At 31.9% G+C, this 14990-nt stretch overlaps 1 protein-coding gene across 1 annotated transcript in view; it reads right to left on the bottom strand.

The window, feature by feature from the left end:
* The window catches only part of cntfr (ciliary neurotrophic factor receptor), a 224117-nt gene that overhangs the window by 132193 nt on the left and 76934 nt on the right, over window positions 1–14990 (bottom strand). The gene's annotated exons all lie outside the window — the stretch shown is intronic.

Genomic DNA, 14990 nt, shown 5'->3' with positions numbered 1-14990 from the left:
AGCCAGGGGTGAAAACTTTTGAACAAAATGGACGTGTACATTTTTCTTATTTGTCCTTAATACCATATATTTTTTTTTTCATTTAGTACTGCCCTTTAGAAGCTACAGAAGATAGTTACATGTTTCCCAGAAAACAAATTAAGTTACATTTACCCTGATCTTCAAATTTAAAACGTTTTCCCCCCCTCTAGTTCTTAGTTCTTAATGCATGTTTTTTTTTTTTTTTTTTCTTCTGGAGCATCAGTGAGCATTTGAACTTTCTGTAATAGTTGCATATGAGTCCATCAGTCCCTCAGTGTGAAAAAGATGGATCTCAAAATCATACAGTCATTGTTGGAAAGGGTTTAAATACACAAATCCAAGCCAAATACACAAAAATGCTGGGAAACTAATGAATTTGTGGGACCTGAAGGATTTTTCTGAAGAACAGTAGGCAGTTTAACTGTTCAGGACAAACAAGGGAGTCATGAAGAACTATCACTAAAAAAAACAACAAAAAAAAAAAAAAAAAAAACACAGCAGATCATTAAGGTCACAACACAATATTAAGAAATCAAGGGCATGTAAACTTTTGAACAGGGTCATTTTTAGAAATTTAACTATTATTTTCTCCTGTGGACTATATGTAAACATATTTTACGTGAAATATCTGCATTTTGTATGATCCCTCTTATTTTGGTAAAATAATTAACTTTTTGCAGATTCTGAAAGGGGGATGTAAACTTTTGATCTCAACTGTATATATGGGGGATATTTCAATTAGTTTAAATAAAGGTCTGAAAGGTGGGAGAAACTGGTCATGTAACACTAAATTATGACTGTTTTTAGTCCAAGAAACCATTTTTACTGTCTTTCCTGATCTAATGTGATTTCATTTTGTTTATATACAGTATCTAACTAGATTTCATTTAATGGTTTTGATTTGTTGTCTAGTTTGATTAAATTATTATCAGCTAGGCCATCCACAACATTAATCTGTAATGAGTTAAGCACAATTTACACCAGGGCATTTTTAATAAGCGATTCATTTTTCATACGAGACATGAAAATGTTATGCTAAGTGTGATATGGTTAGCTAGATAATGAGTCTAAGTTCCACATGTCTTGCCGCTAGTTACAATTAAAGAGCAAGGACTGCATTAACAGGGGTAGAGAGTATATGGCATTTCCCCCTCTCTTTTTCGTTTGCCAGCATATCTCAGTTTTAACAGTTATGTATAATTTGGGCTATTAATTTAATGTGATTACATTAAAAAATAAATATGTTTTCACCATTGAGCAGTCAGTGCAACCCACTAACCAAGCACAGGCAGCAGGTGTACTTGAATTTTCTCAACAAAAGCTGATATATGAGATTAATTTGAATAATTAAGCATATCATGTAGTTAATTTAATTAATCCCTATTTCTAATACCATAATTATAAATAGGGAAAACTAAGACATTATTAATAGAGGTGTAATGTATGCATTGTTCTTCACGACTTGACAGTAAGAGCTGTCACACTTCCGGTTTCCACAGTCAATGTTGGTAACATAATGCTCTCGAGGACGAAGAAAGCACAAAGGCAGAACACGCAGGGCTGGAGGAAGAGAGGGAGATAGAGTAAATGCATCAGTAAGAATAGAATGGTCTAGCTGTCCCAGAGAGCTTGCTGGATCGATACACCCCAGAGGATAAGCAGCCAACCTGCACTGTTTCAGATAATAAGTCCCCATCACCTGAAATCAAACACTGAAACACTGAACATGAGATCCACTCAGGACTTCAGGAGACAGTGCACTCCACACTCAACTCATCCTGGGCTCATATTACGCCAGGTGAAGATTTATCCCTATTAGGACTCTTAAACCTTTGGGTTACTGGTTTGCTTGTATTGTCGTGTTTTTAGAAATTGCTTCATTTGTATATTTTTAGTCTTAATTAATATCTCAAAGACGTAAAAGATGCAAGTGATCTTACATGTTTCCATGTTCCAAGTCTTCTCCAAGATATTAATGTATTTCTTTCTTCAGTTGCAAAGAAATTAAGTATTTTGAGGAAAACATTCCAGGGTTTTTTCTCCATATAGTGGACTTCAATGGTGCTCAACGGATTGAAGGTTAAAAATGCAGTTTCAATGCAGCTTAATAGGGCTCTAAACGATCCCAGCCGAGGATTAAGGGTCTTATCTAGCGAAACGATCTGTAATTTTCTTAAAAACATAATATGTATTTACTTTTTAACCACAAATGTGTTAAATGTGTTGTCTTGTCTAGCTCTGTGATGCACATGCATACTCCAGTTCAAAACAGTTGGGGTACCTCTCAATCCATCCTGATGATCTGACGATAGCTGCTCGGATGTCAGCTTGTCTAACAGACATTTCATGCTGGATGAAGGACCATCATCTTCAACTCAAACTTGCCAAGACAGAACTGCTTGTGGTTCCATCAAACCCATAGTTCCATCACAATTTTACCATCCAGTTGGGCAAATCAACCATAATTCCTTCAAAAACAGCCAGAAACCTTGGAATTGTAATTAAGGATCAGCTGACTTTCTCAGACCACATTGCTAAAACTGCCCGGTCCTGCAGATTTGCTTTATTCAACATCAGGAAGATCAGGCCCTTTCTTTTGAAACATCAGAATCAGAATCAGAATGAAACATGGTTCACTACTCCTTGTTCAAGCTCTTGTTCTGTCCAGACTGGACTATTGCAATGCTCTCTTGGCAGGTCTTCCAACCAGTTCTATCAAACCTGTACAATTGACTCAGAATGCGGCTGCAAGATTATTTTTTTTATGAGGCAAAACGATCACCCATCACACCTCTCTTCATCAATTTGCACTGGCTACCAATAGCTGCTCGCATAAAATTCAAGGCATTAATGTTTGCCTACAAAACTACCACTGGCTCTGCACCCCTTTACTTAAATTTATTACTTCAGACTTATGTGCCCTCTAGTAGCTTGCATTCTGCAAGTGAACGTTACATTATTGTGCCATCCCAAAGAGGCAAAAAATCACTTTCACTGACTTTCACATTAAATGTACCCTTCTGGTGAAATGACCTGCCCATCTCAGTCTTCAAGAATTGCCTAAAAACACATCTCATTCATCTAACACTAGCTTTTTTTTTTTTTTTTTTTGTATTCTATCTGTTTATTTTTAGGCCTCTAGCACTAGCCTGCTTTTTCTTTTTTATTCTATCTATTTTCTTTGTATTTATTATATAATAATAAAAAAAAAAATTAATACGTGTACTGCGTTGGCTAAATGAGACTTGTCATAGCACTTGCATGTTATTGCTTTTTTTGTTGATTTTGATTGCTTCCATTGTCCTCTTTTGTAAGTCGCTTTGGATAAAAGTGTCTTCTAAATGTCTAAATGTAAATGTAAATGTTGAAAAACTCCCATTTTCTCCTCCAACTTCAAAATCATCCTACATTGCTGTTTACCTTTTTTTGCAAAGGTCGTTTGATCTTCTTTGCAAGTTCACTTTGTAAACAATGGGTCGGTACTTTCGCGATTTTAAAGTTGCAGGAGAAAATGAGATGGGACTTTTTCAACATACCCTAACTGTATTGAACCGGAGTACACATGTGCGTCACAGAGCTAGACAAGACAAGCATTTAAGGTTAAAAGTATATAAATTGTAATTTTTTTAACAGATCATTTCACTAGATAATACCCTTTTTCCTCAGCTGGGATCATGTAGAGCCCTTTGAAGCTGCACTGAGACTTCATTTTTACCCTTCAATCGGTTGAGCACCATTGAAGTCCACTATATGGAGAAAAATACGGAGAAAAAAAATTGTGACTGAAGAAAGAAAGACATGAACATCTTGGATGACATGGGGTTGAGTAAATGATCAGGAAATTCTTATTTTGGAATCTTCATTGAACAAAAGTTTTATATTTTTATGTTAGAATTTTATAAAGAAGGATTTATCCTGCAAGTACAGACAGAAACAAACAGAAAGATTAGTTGTACTCAAAAAAGTTTTTTTTTTTTTTTTCCAACTTCAATTCAATTCTTATAACAATGGTATCAATGTTTTCCAGAAAGCCTAGGGTTTAAACTTTTAAGGGCAGGCCAAGGGCAACATATATAGCAAAACAGTTTTGGGATAAGAGACAATCCTTGGTTAAGAAAAAAAAAAAAAAAACTGAAAGGAAGAATCAACAAGCAGAAGCTGCTGAAAGAAAGGAGCCTCTGCTCTGGCACAAAGATGGACAAGTCATTAACCTTCAAGTCATTAAGGTCTCTGAAGAGCAACAGTCCCAAACAGACCAAGGCGATGTAACACAGCTGGAGGTGTGTGCAGAAGTTAAGAGGTCCCGTTCTGTAAAGCACGAATGGAGAGCTTGAGGAGATGGATGATGAGTTGAAGACAGGTCACAGTGTCTAGAAGTGAACTGAAATGGGGATGGTCTCACAGTGAGGAGAATCCAGAAGTAAATTGTGTCCCGAGGGTTGCAATCATGGTTTGGTGATTGAATGGGCTACCTACGCAGCCCTTCGAGACTTGAATTAACAAGTTAATTAGTATAAAATAATATTGGTATGCTGAGCTAATGAATGTCTTTTTGCAGTACAAGAACAGGGAAGACCAGAGTCCCATCAGATCACAACAGGTAGTCTACGCAAAGTAAAACATGCTGTACCCAACAATGTACTGACCACAGAAGACTGCTCCATGGACGGGAAATGCTAGCATTATGTAAGTACTCGTTCCCTGTTAAAAACTAATGGATTGGTTAAAGGTTAATGGTTGGGCCAACCATTGAACAGAATTCAGATCCAGATTTCCAAACAGAGAAAGTTACCTGAAAACAATGACTGCTGAACACACTAGATTTCACTTAGTTAAGCTTTTCACAATTGATGCTGCAGGTTTTAAATACAGTATACAGGGAATACTGATGGTTTAATCATTAAGGCCATGTTGGACTAGTATAACTTTCAGGTTTTTGCTAGTCTAGCTGAGGTCCACAAGGCTCAAAAATATATATATATATATTTTTCTTTTTCAGATTTGTAATGCCATTTTTTACTACCTCTTAACAAAACGTTATCCACCTTATTCTTCAACACGGAGGTAAGCCTATGGGTGAGACTTCTGGTTCATTAGCCACTATAGGGAAACAATGATAAGTAAATGATAAAACTGTTTGCATTACAAACCAGTGTGTTCATAATTAAGATAGCACATCAAAATAGCATAGTAAGACCAATTTGCAACATCAAGCAGCAAAACGAGCTGTTTTGTACAGCTAAAACCAAACTGAAAACCAAATTCATTCACACACTTGGGGTTGGTAAGATTTTTTTGTTTATTGTATAGTCTCTTTTTCTCACATTTTTTTTCTGAATTAGCAAGATATAAATTCTGACTTTACAACACGCAATAGCGAGTTATCAAGTCAGAATAGTGAGATATATACTCTTATGAGAACGTCTTTTTTTCCTCTCAAAACTGGACTGTGAGTTTATAGCTCACAATTCTAAAAAAAAGTCAGAATTGCAAGAAAAAAAGTATATATCTTGTAATTCTGACTTTACAGCTAGCAATTGTAGGTATTCTATCGCACAATTATTTTAGACAAAATGCGAGTCAACCTTTATTTCTCGCAATTGTGCGTTTATATCACACAATTCTAAGAAAAAAGTCTGAATTGTGAGTTTATATCTTGCTGTTTCTTTATGCAGTTTCCCGCAATTACGAGTATTATATCACACAATTCTTACTTTAAAATAAAATGCAAGTCAAAACTGCTAAAAAAGTCAAAATTTTAGAATATAAACTTGAAATTGCGAGAAAAACGTCAGTACTGAGTTTTCTCGCAATTCTGACTGTTTCTCGCAATTGTAAGTGCATATCACACAATTCTGAAAAAAAGAAGTCAAAACTATTAAATATAAACTCGCAGTTGCGAGTATTATATCACACAATTCTGACTTTAAAACAAAATGTGAGTGAGATTTCTCGCATTTGTGAGTTTATATCACACAATTCTACAAAAAAAGTCAGAATTGTGAGTTTATGTCTTGCAATTCTGACTTTATAATTTGCAATTACAAGTAGTATATCACACAATTCTGACTTTCTGACAAAATCCGACTCTGACAAAAAAAGTCAGAAATGTGAGTTATGACAACTCAAAAATTGTGAGATAAGTCACAATAACTTTTTTATTTTTTTGTTCAGTGGCAGAAACAGGCTTCCATAGTCTGATATATAGAAAAATAAACCATTGCCCAGCACTAATTATAATATTACAAATGCCTTTCCTGTTACTGTCCTTGCTGATTAAATGTGTAAAAAAAACAAAAAACAAAAAAAAAACTTACTGACCCCAAAGTTTTGAATCATTCTCGTGTACATGTTCTTTAAATGTAAGGTTTGCATACAATGAAGCATTGGCCCAACAAGAAAAAAAAATCACTGTTCCGTCAAATGCTCCTAAACTCTCTCACGCTGGTCTTAGGCCACTGGGCCAGCCTTATTATTGAGTCCTGGGACTAGCATATCAATGCTGTTCACAATAAATGTTAAGGCTGTTTGACCAGCACTGTATCTCTTGTATCTATCGCTGGCTAACTACAACTATCTTTGAGTTTAGCTGTGCTAATAGCAGATATCTTATTGTTGAAATGCTGAGTGTCTGAGCTGAACTGTCTTCTTCTCCTGCTAGAGGTCTTGCCTGAGTGTCTCCGAAATCTCTTTAGCCCAACGAGCATGTTTAAGGCAGCAGTATCCATCCAGGGTGCTGTAGTTTGGAAATCCAATTCCAACTTTCTTTGAACCAATTTCCTAGCTTGAATCACTTTTGCCAGTTTGGCTGAAAAGGTTACAGACAGAGCATGAGGGTGTTTTTCTTACTCTGATAGCTAACAGAGAGGACAGAGAATATCACAGCAAATCAATTGCAGCAAATCTTAAAGAGCTCCACTCCTCCTGCAAGAGCTCCCAGCGCTTTGCAGTATTTCTATTTTATATATGGCTCGGGTTCAAGTTCTAGTCAGCGTCTCTTCATTCGTACGAATGCACTGGAATTGCAACTTTTAAGATTTATAGTACAATACTGTAAATGTGGCCCTGTGCTGCATATATATATATATATATATATATATATATATATATATATCATTGCCGTAATGCCACCTGACATCTGACAGGTAGTTAATCTGCATATTTTAAAGTGGTGCTCTGAGAACAACAGCAGGAAAAACACTCAACCGGGGCAAAGGAAAGTTAATCATGCAATTGCAAAAAACGCATATGGAAAACGTCTGCGTGGCCAGAGGTTGAAAAATACCTGGTCGATTATTTAAAACACTAGGGATTAAATTTCAAAAATCCTTTTTAATACTTGCTTTTTGGCACCTGGGGACCTGCTTATAAATGTTTTGTTAGGCTTGTTTGGGTGTGTGTGCATGCGGTAAAGCAGTAATGCACTTTAACAATATGAGATCAAAAGGTTTATGCGGATTTGCACCTTAAAGGTGAAGTGTGTAATATCTTCAGTCTTACTCTCTCCTCTGTCGGTGTAATGTGCACAGACAACTATGAGTAAGCCATTCATAAGTTGATTTCCCCAAAGAGTGTAAACACTGACAAACTTTCAAAACATTACTCTGTTTATTTGAGCAGGCTGACTAGTCGACGTCTGGCTCTATCAAATGCGCTGTATGAAAAAATAAAAATAAAAAATCTGGAGAAAAACACAAAAGACATTTTCTGCCAGGACATTATCCATTGAGTGTACAGACATTTCCTTTAACGCTAAAGTGCAACACAATGCAATGAGTAATTCAAAATACAGGCTGTGAAACAAATTCTTCATATCAACACAGTACATTTGGGCCAGAATTTACAGACTTTTTCGTCATTTATGGACAAAAGGGGCTGTAGGAATATTTAGGGAACATTTATTTTTTTTTTTTTTTTACAACTTTAAGGTTCCAGATTGTGTTGCTGGTTGCACAAAAACTAAACAAACATGCTACCTTTCAAATCTAAAATATTGTATTTAAAGGTGAAATATTTTTTGCATCCCTGAATACTGTTGGTTCATTGGTTGGACAAACAGGTGGCTCCACCCCCAAAAATAACGCTATTGGTTCAGCCAAAGTTGTTATATACTCACAAACAAATGTCTGAGGTAAAATAATAGTATGTATTTTTTTTATTATTTACTTTTTGTTAGTAAGACTGCTAAACAAACATTATAAAACAAACAAACAAACAAATAATAATAATAATAATAATAATAATAATAATAATAATTATTATTATTATTATTATTAACTCATGTTTATTTAGCACTCTTACTAACAAAAAGTAAATACAAATAAAACAAAACAATAAAATAACAATTAACATGGCTACACACAATGCTGATGTTTAAACAAACAAATAAACAAAAACATTTATAATAATAATAATAATAATAATAATAATAATAATAATAATAATAATTGTATTATATTATCATGTTTATTTAGCACTCTTACTAACAAAAAAGTAAATACAATTAAAAGGAAATAAATTAAATATGTACACAATGCGGAGGTTATAACAAACAAACAAACAAACAAACAAACAAACAAACAAACAAACAAACAAACTAAATAAATAAATAAATAAATAAATAACATGGCTACAAATAGTGCTAGGGTTAAACAAATAAATGAATAAATAAATGAATAAATAAAAAAAAATAAATGAATAAAAAATATGACTACACATAGTCCCGAAAATAAATAAATAAATAAATAAATAAATAAATAACAACATGACTACAAATAGTGCTGAGGTTAAATAAATAAATGGATAACTAAATAAGAAATAAACAAATAATAATGTGACTACAAATAGTGCTGAAATTAAATAAATACATAAATCAAACTAACAAACCTAAGTTCTCAAATAAAGACTAATAATGACAAACAAACAAACAAACAAACAAATAACATGGTTACAAATAGTGCTGGGTTAAATAAATAAATAAACAAATAAATAAATAAATAACATGGCCAGAAATAGTGCTGGATTAAATAAATAACTAAATAAGTAACTAAATAAATACATTTTTATTATATATTATTAGCATTGTATTATTATGATCACATTTACATATTTAAGATCAAACAGGAAAGACAACAAGGCCAACAAAAACACCTATTTATTTTTACATGTAAATTAGTAAACATGAGGCAAGACAGGCTCCTGCTCCATTATTTTCGTATACAGGAGATTGTTCCATTATGGCAAATGGAAACCATTTCAAACACTGCATTTGCACTGTCACACACCTTTTTACTTAAGCAATACAGATCCTACATTTTATTTCCCCTTTTGCATCTGTTATAGGCGTTTCATTTCCCGCTAAAGGTACATCCACACACTGTTAACAACAGGGAATAGGGAAATAACAGTGGAAAGCATCCATCCTCACCAGAAATGTATTGCTCATGTCCTCCAAATTAGGTTTCTATTTACAAACAAAAACATCTGTGTGGAAGTGTGGGTGATTTAAACAGCTGTCTGGATAGTCTGTGAAGCAGCCTTGGGAGATGCACTGATGTGCTGCTATGCACGTTGTTTCAAGAGAGAAAGAAAAAAAAAAAAATCACACATGCAGGATGCCGCGATGACTATTTGAGCTTAATTCTGTCTTGCACAAAAGTAAAGGCAGACTACTCCAGTTTTACTGATAAGATCTCAGCCATACTACTGGTATGTAGTTTTTTTGTTTGTTTGTCTTTTTTTTTAACTTAACTTGCAATTTCTTTGTTATTATTTGTAAAATTTACTAAACATTAGAAAATTGTTTCAAAGTAAATTTGACACATTTTTTCCCCTAAATAACACTTTTTTTTAATTAAATTAAATTAATTAATTAATTAATTTATTTATTTAGAATACAATTTACATATAATTTCTTAATTAATTTCTAAAATAAACCAACCAAAAAGTCACATTAAATTCAACTTGCAGTTTCTTTATTATTTGCAAAATTTACTAGAAATTAGAAAATTGTTTCAAAGTAAATTTTACAAGATTTTCATTATTTAGTTTAATTTTATTTTATTTTAACTCAACTTGCTTTCAATTTCTTTGTTATTATTTGTAAAATTTACTAAAAGATAGAAAATTGTTTCAAAGTAAATTTTACAAGTAAATTTTCCCTAAATAACACTTTTTAAAATCAAACTAAATTAAATTAAATTTCATTTCATTCAATTTAATTTAATTTAATTTAATTTAATTTATATTTATTTATATTTATTTATTTGTTAGTTTTTTGAATAATTAATTTCTACAATAAAGCAACCAAAATTAGAAATTAGAAAATTGTTCTAAGTAAATTTTACACTTTTTATTTTATTTTTTATTTTTTTTATTTATTTATTTATTTATTTATTTATTTATTTTTTTTTTATTTATTATTTTTTTTTTATTTTTTTTTATTTTATTTTATTTTATTATGGTGTAGCTACACTGTTTTTTTTGTTTTGTTTTTTTTTGCTTGCCCCAAGAAAGCCCATATTTTCTATAATATTATTGGTATTTATTTATTTATTTTAATCAATTGAATATATATTTTCTTAATTAATTTCCAAAATAAAGTAACCAAATGATTATATCTATCTAAAAGTATTTACCATTTTAGTCATTCTACGTAAAAAAAAAAAACAAAAACAAAAAAACACTATATATAAATTTTATTATTATTTTTTATGGTGTTTCTTGGCTGTTTCTTGGGTGCCTGGGGTAAGAAAGCCCATATTTTATATGATATTCTGGTCTTAATAATTAATTAATTAACTTATTTATTTATTTTAATCATTTTTATATATGATTTCTTAATTACTTCCAAAATAAAGAAAATAATTTTATCTGTCTACAAGTAATTACCATTTTAGTAACAAAAAAAAAAAAAAAAATCATATTAAATCACATTAAATTTAACTTGCAATTCACTACAACTTTGCAAAAATTACTACAAATTATTTCATTTTTTAATTTTGCAGCTTGGTTAACTGTTATGCAAAGGCACTCCAAAGGAATATAAGAGTCTAAACAATTTGGAGGAAGATTACACATTCTGTGAGACCAAATAAGAACTTCTGAACCTCAGTGTTACAAACCAAACAGAGCACATCACACTTGGGAAAACTCCACGGTGCTGTACGGTGGATGAAGCTTTGTTCTTTTGTGATGCTACCAGTGTTGGCAGTAACGCCGTTTAAGTATAACGGCGTTAGTAACGGAGTTCATTTTTCAGTAACGGAGTAATCTAATTAATTACTTTTCCCATCGTTGCAACGCCGTTATCTTTACTGAGAATGTAAAGTGTCGCGTTACTAAAATTTGGTTGAATAAAGCGCGAGGTGTCATGCTTTGGCTACCCATCAGCTGCCTGGAGAGAGCAGGGGTGGGGATGATGACACCGTTGCAAATGCGATGATGATTGGCTGGGTGGGCGGTGCCCTGCTCACGCTGTCTCAGTCACTGCACGCTCTGACAAACACAAGACAGCGTGAGTGACAATGGCGACGAGCCGGGGAAATTCAAAGGTAGCGTTCGCGAACTGGAAGTACCGGCACTACTTCTCGTTAATTGAAATTAAAGGCATACTGAATATTTAAGAGTTGGATAGTGTTCTGTTTATTGTGCAGTAGGCCTAATATACAGTTACAGAGATTTGCACTAATGGCCAGGTTTTCCTTTGTTTTTTTTTACCCAAGTTTACATTTGTGTCTTTATTTTGCACAATATTTATTTTTTATATGTTTTTATTTCTATGCATATCATATAGCAGGCTGCAATCTATTGAGCTCAAATAAATACCAAATGTTCTACAATACTGTATATAGTGTTTTTATTTCTCAATCAGTTAATATAAACATCTTTGATATTAAAGATGTTATAGAATAATAGCGTTATAGAACATAAAAAACAACGTCACAGTTACTTTGCTGAGTAACTAATTACTTTTACAATGTGGTAACTGAGTTACTAACTCAATTACTTTTTGGGAGAAGTAATTTGTAACTGTAACTAATTACTTTTTTAAAGTAAGATGACCAACACTGGATGCTACTCTGTGGCACAAATTGGAAAACTCATAGAGACGAGGAAAACTGGATGAAGCTAACAATGGAAAAATCCTGTCAGAAAACTGTGTCGCTATCTGCTTTTGCTCTTGGGGTTGAAAGACGATTCATTTTCCAACAGGGTGATGACCCAAAACATTGGGTAGAAGCTGATGTGGTGTGGCTTAAAACCAGCGAAAGTCCAGACCTCCAATTAAGCATGTGTGAAATGACTTAAAAAATGCTGTCTTGAAGGCAGCTAAGCAAATTTGCCAAAAGGAAGGGGCAAAAATTTCAATGCCAAGACATGCAATACTGTATAGACACTTACTGAAGCAGGCTGCCAAGAGTTTATAGGGAGCAGGGGAATAATGAACGAGAATAGAGTTAATAATCTCCATCTAAAGTGATAATACACATGTTGGGAGATAATTCTTCTTGCTCTTGGAAAAACTGAGCAGTTCATTGCATAGTATAACCAAGCAAGTCATGGCCAGGCACAGTTGTAATGGATCCCTAAATTCTCCAGGCACAATCATTAAGAGTTGTCTGAATCAAACATGACCGCAGCGTTAGGTGTGCTTTACTTTATGTAGTTCATTAAAATTTCAGAGCTTTTTTATCCATTAGTGCTTTGATCATTTTGGCAGTTGGGCGGTTAGATGGTCTTTGCACAGGGAATTCTAAATTTTGAATAAAATTTTATGGAGAATGTAAAATGGTCCTTGGAAGGCCGTGCTTAAATTATGAAGCTTAATTCATACAACTTTTAGCAACCCCCTAATTTTTAGGATTGTCTATATGATTGGTGATGGTTATCTTGGTCTTCAGTGAGTTTATTTATGTATTTATGTATAAATGTATGTATTTAATTGCTAATTGCAAAAATATTAAAACATAACATGAAATAAATAAAATAAAATTAAAATAAATAAATAAAATAAAATAGCTTCCTAAATAGTTTTGTTCATTCAGCACTAAAGAGGAGATTAGTATCATCATCATCATCATCATCATCATCATCATTATTAGCACTTACTAACAAAAATAAATGAATAAATGAATAAATGAATAATAATAATAATAATAATAATACAATTATTATTATTATTATTATTATTATTATTATTATTATTATTATTATTATTATTATTATTATTATTATTATGGCTTCCTGCATTGTATTTTTTTATCATGCTTATTTAGCATTCTTAATAACAAAAAAGTAAATGAAATAAAATAAATTAGCATGGCTACATAAAGGTAAATTATTATTAATATTAATATTAATATTAATATTATTATTATTATTATGCTTATTTAGCACTTGTACTAACAATAAATAAATAAATAAATAAATAAATAAGGTAAAATAATAATAATACTAATAATAATAGCATTATTACTAACAAAAAAGTAAACTACAACAAAATAAAGTAACAATTAACAGGGCTACACACATTTCCGTGGTATAATAATAATAATAATAATAATAATAATAATAATAATAATAATAATAATATATTTTTATTTGTATTTTATATTAATATTTGTATTACTTTTATTATGCTTATTTAGCACTCTTACTAACATAAAATAGATTAAAAAATAAAAACAAAAAATAAAATAAAATAAAATAACTAGCATGGCTACGCACAATGCTGAGGTTTGAACAAACTAACAAACAAATAAATAAATAAATAAATAAATAAATAAATAAATAAATAATAAATAAGGTAAAATAATAATAATAATAATAATAATAATAATAATAATAATAATAATAATAATAATAATAATAGCTTCCAGAATTGTATTATATTGTCATGTTTATTTAGCACTCTTACTAACAAAAAAAGTAAATAAAATAATAAAATAATAAAAAAAGAACAATTAGCATGACTACACACAATGCTGAAGTTGAAATAAACAAAACAAACAAACTAACAAATAAATGCTATAGAACTAAATAATACTTTTTTAAATTATTAAACAAACTTCCTATATAAAGTCCTAAATTTCCTATTTATTAAGCATTATAACTAACAAGCAGCATAACTAGGAGATACACTCAATTCTAAGTTTTTGCAAGGTAATTTACAGAAATGAAACCCACTCATCTCTTGGAAACACTCCTGATCTTATTAAGGTGAACTAATACTAAACTCTCTCTTGTCAAGCAGTGTTCAATGTACTGAACAAGAACACTACGCTTGAGCTCACACAAATCCAGCAGTCTGATCCGCAGTTCAACTCTACCTTGCCAATTATCTGAATTTAGACACAGTGGAGCGCTGAAACTGCAATGCATTGTGCAACTCCATTAAGCCTTCCAGCCCAGTGGCCGAATACATATTAAGAACTGTGCTGACCTCCATGAGTAAACATTCCCCATTAGCGAGCTCACAAAATCCCAGAATGGCTATGCTATTTGGCTCACGACCAAGGGGATGGACACTTAAGCTCTGTTGCAAAACCTAGCGAGCGGCTAGCAAAACAGTATTTTAAAGCATTTTAGACGTGCTCCAGAAACAAAGAAAAGGGGCAAAGTTTTAGCATAACAACCTACTTTTAGTCAAATTGTAAGGTAGCATTACTTGCAGAGTATATCTAAACTCACAATACTGAGAACTGAATTTAGAATTGTAAGATATAAACTCATAATTCTGAGGGAAAAAGTCATAATTCTGAGAAAAAAGTCAGAATTGTGGGTTATATATCTTAATTCTGACTTTATTTCTCAGAATTACAACTTTATTTCTCAAAATTGCTAGATTTAAACTTGTAATTCTGAGAAAAGTCAGAATTGTAGGCTAAATATCTTAATTCTGACTTATTTTTTTTCAGAATTGCGAAATATAAACGTGTAATTCTGAGCAAAAAGTCAGAATTGTGAGA

This window comes from Garra rufa, chromosome 23 (assembly GCF_049309525.1).
Source record: "Garra rufa chromosome 23, GarRuf1.0, whole genome shotgun sequence".
In the NCBI taxonomy this organism is placed as follows: Eukaryota; Metazoa; Chordata; class Actinopteri; order Cypriniformes; family Cyprinidae; genus Garra; species Garra rufa.
Note: the sequence above shows the minus strand (reverse complement) of the source record. Positions and strands in the feature narration are given on the sequence as shown.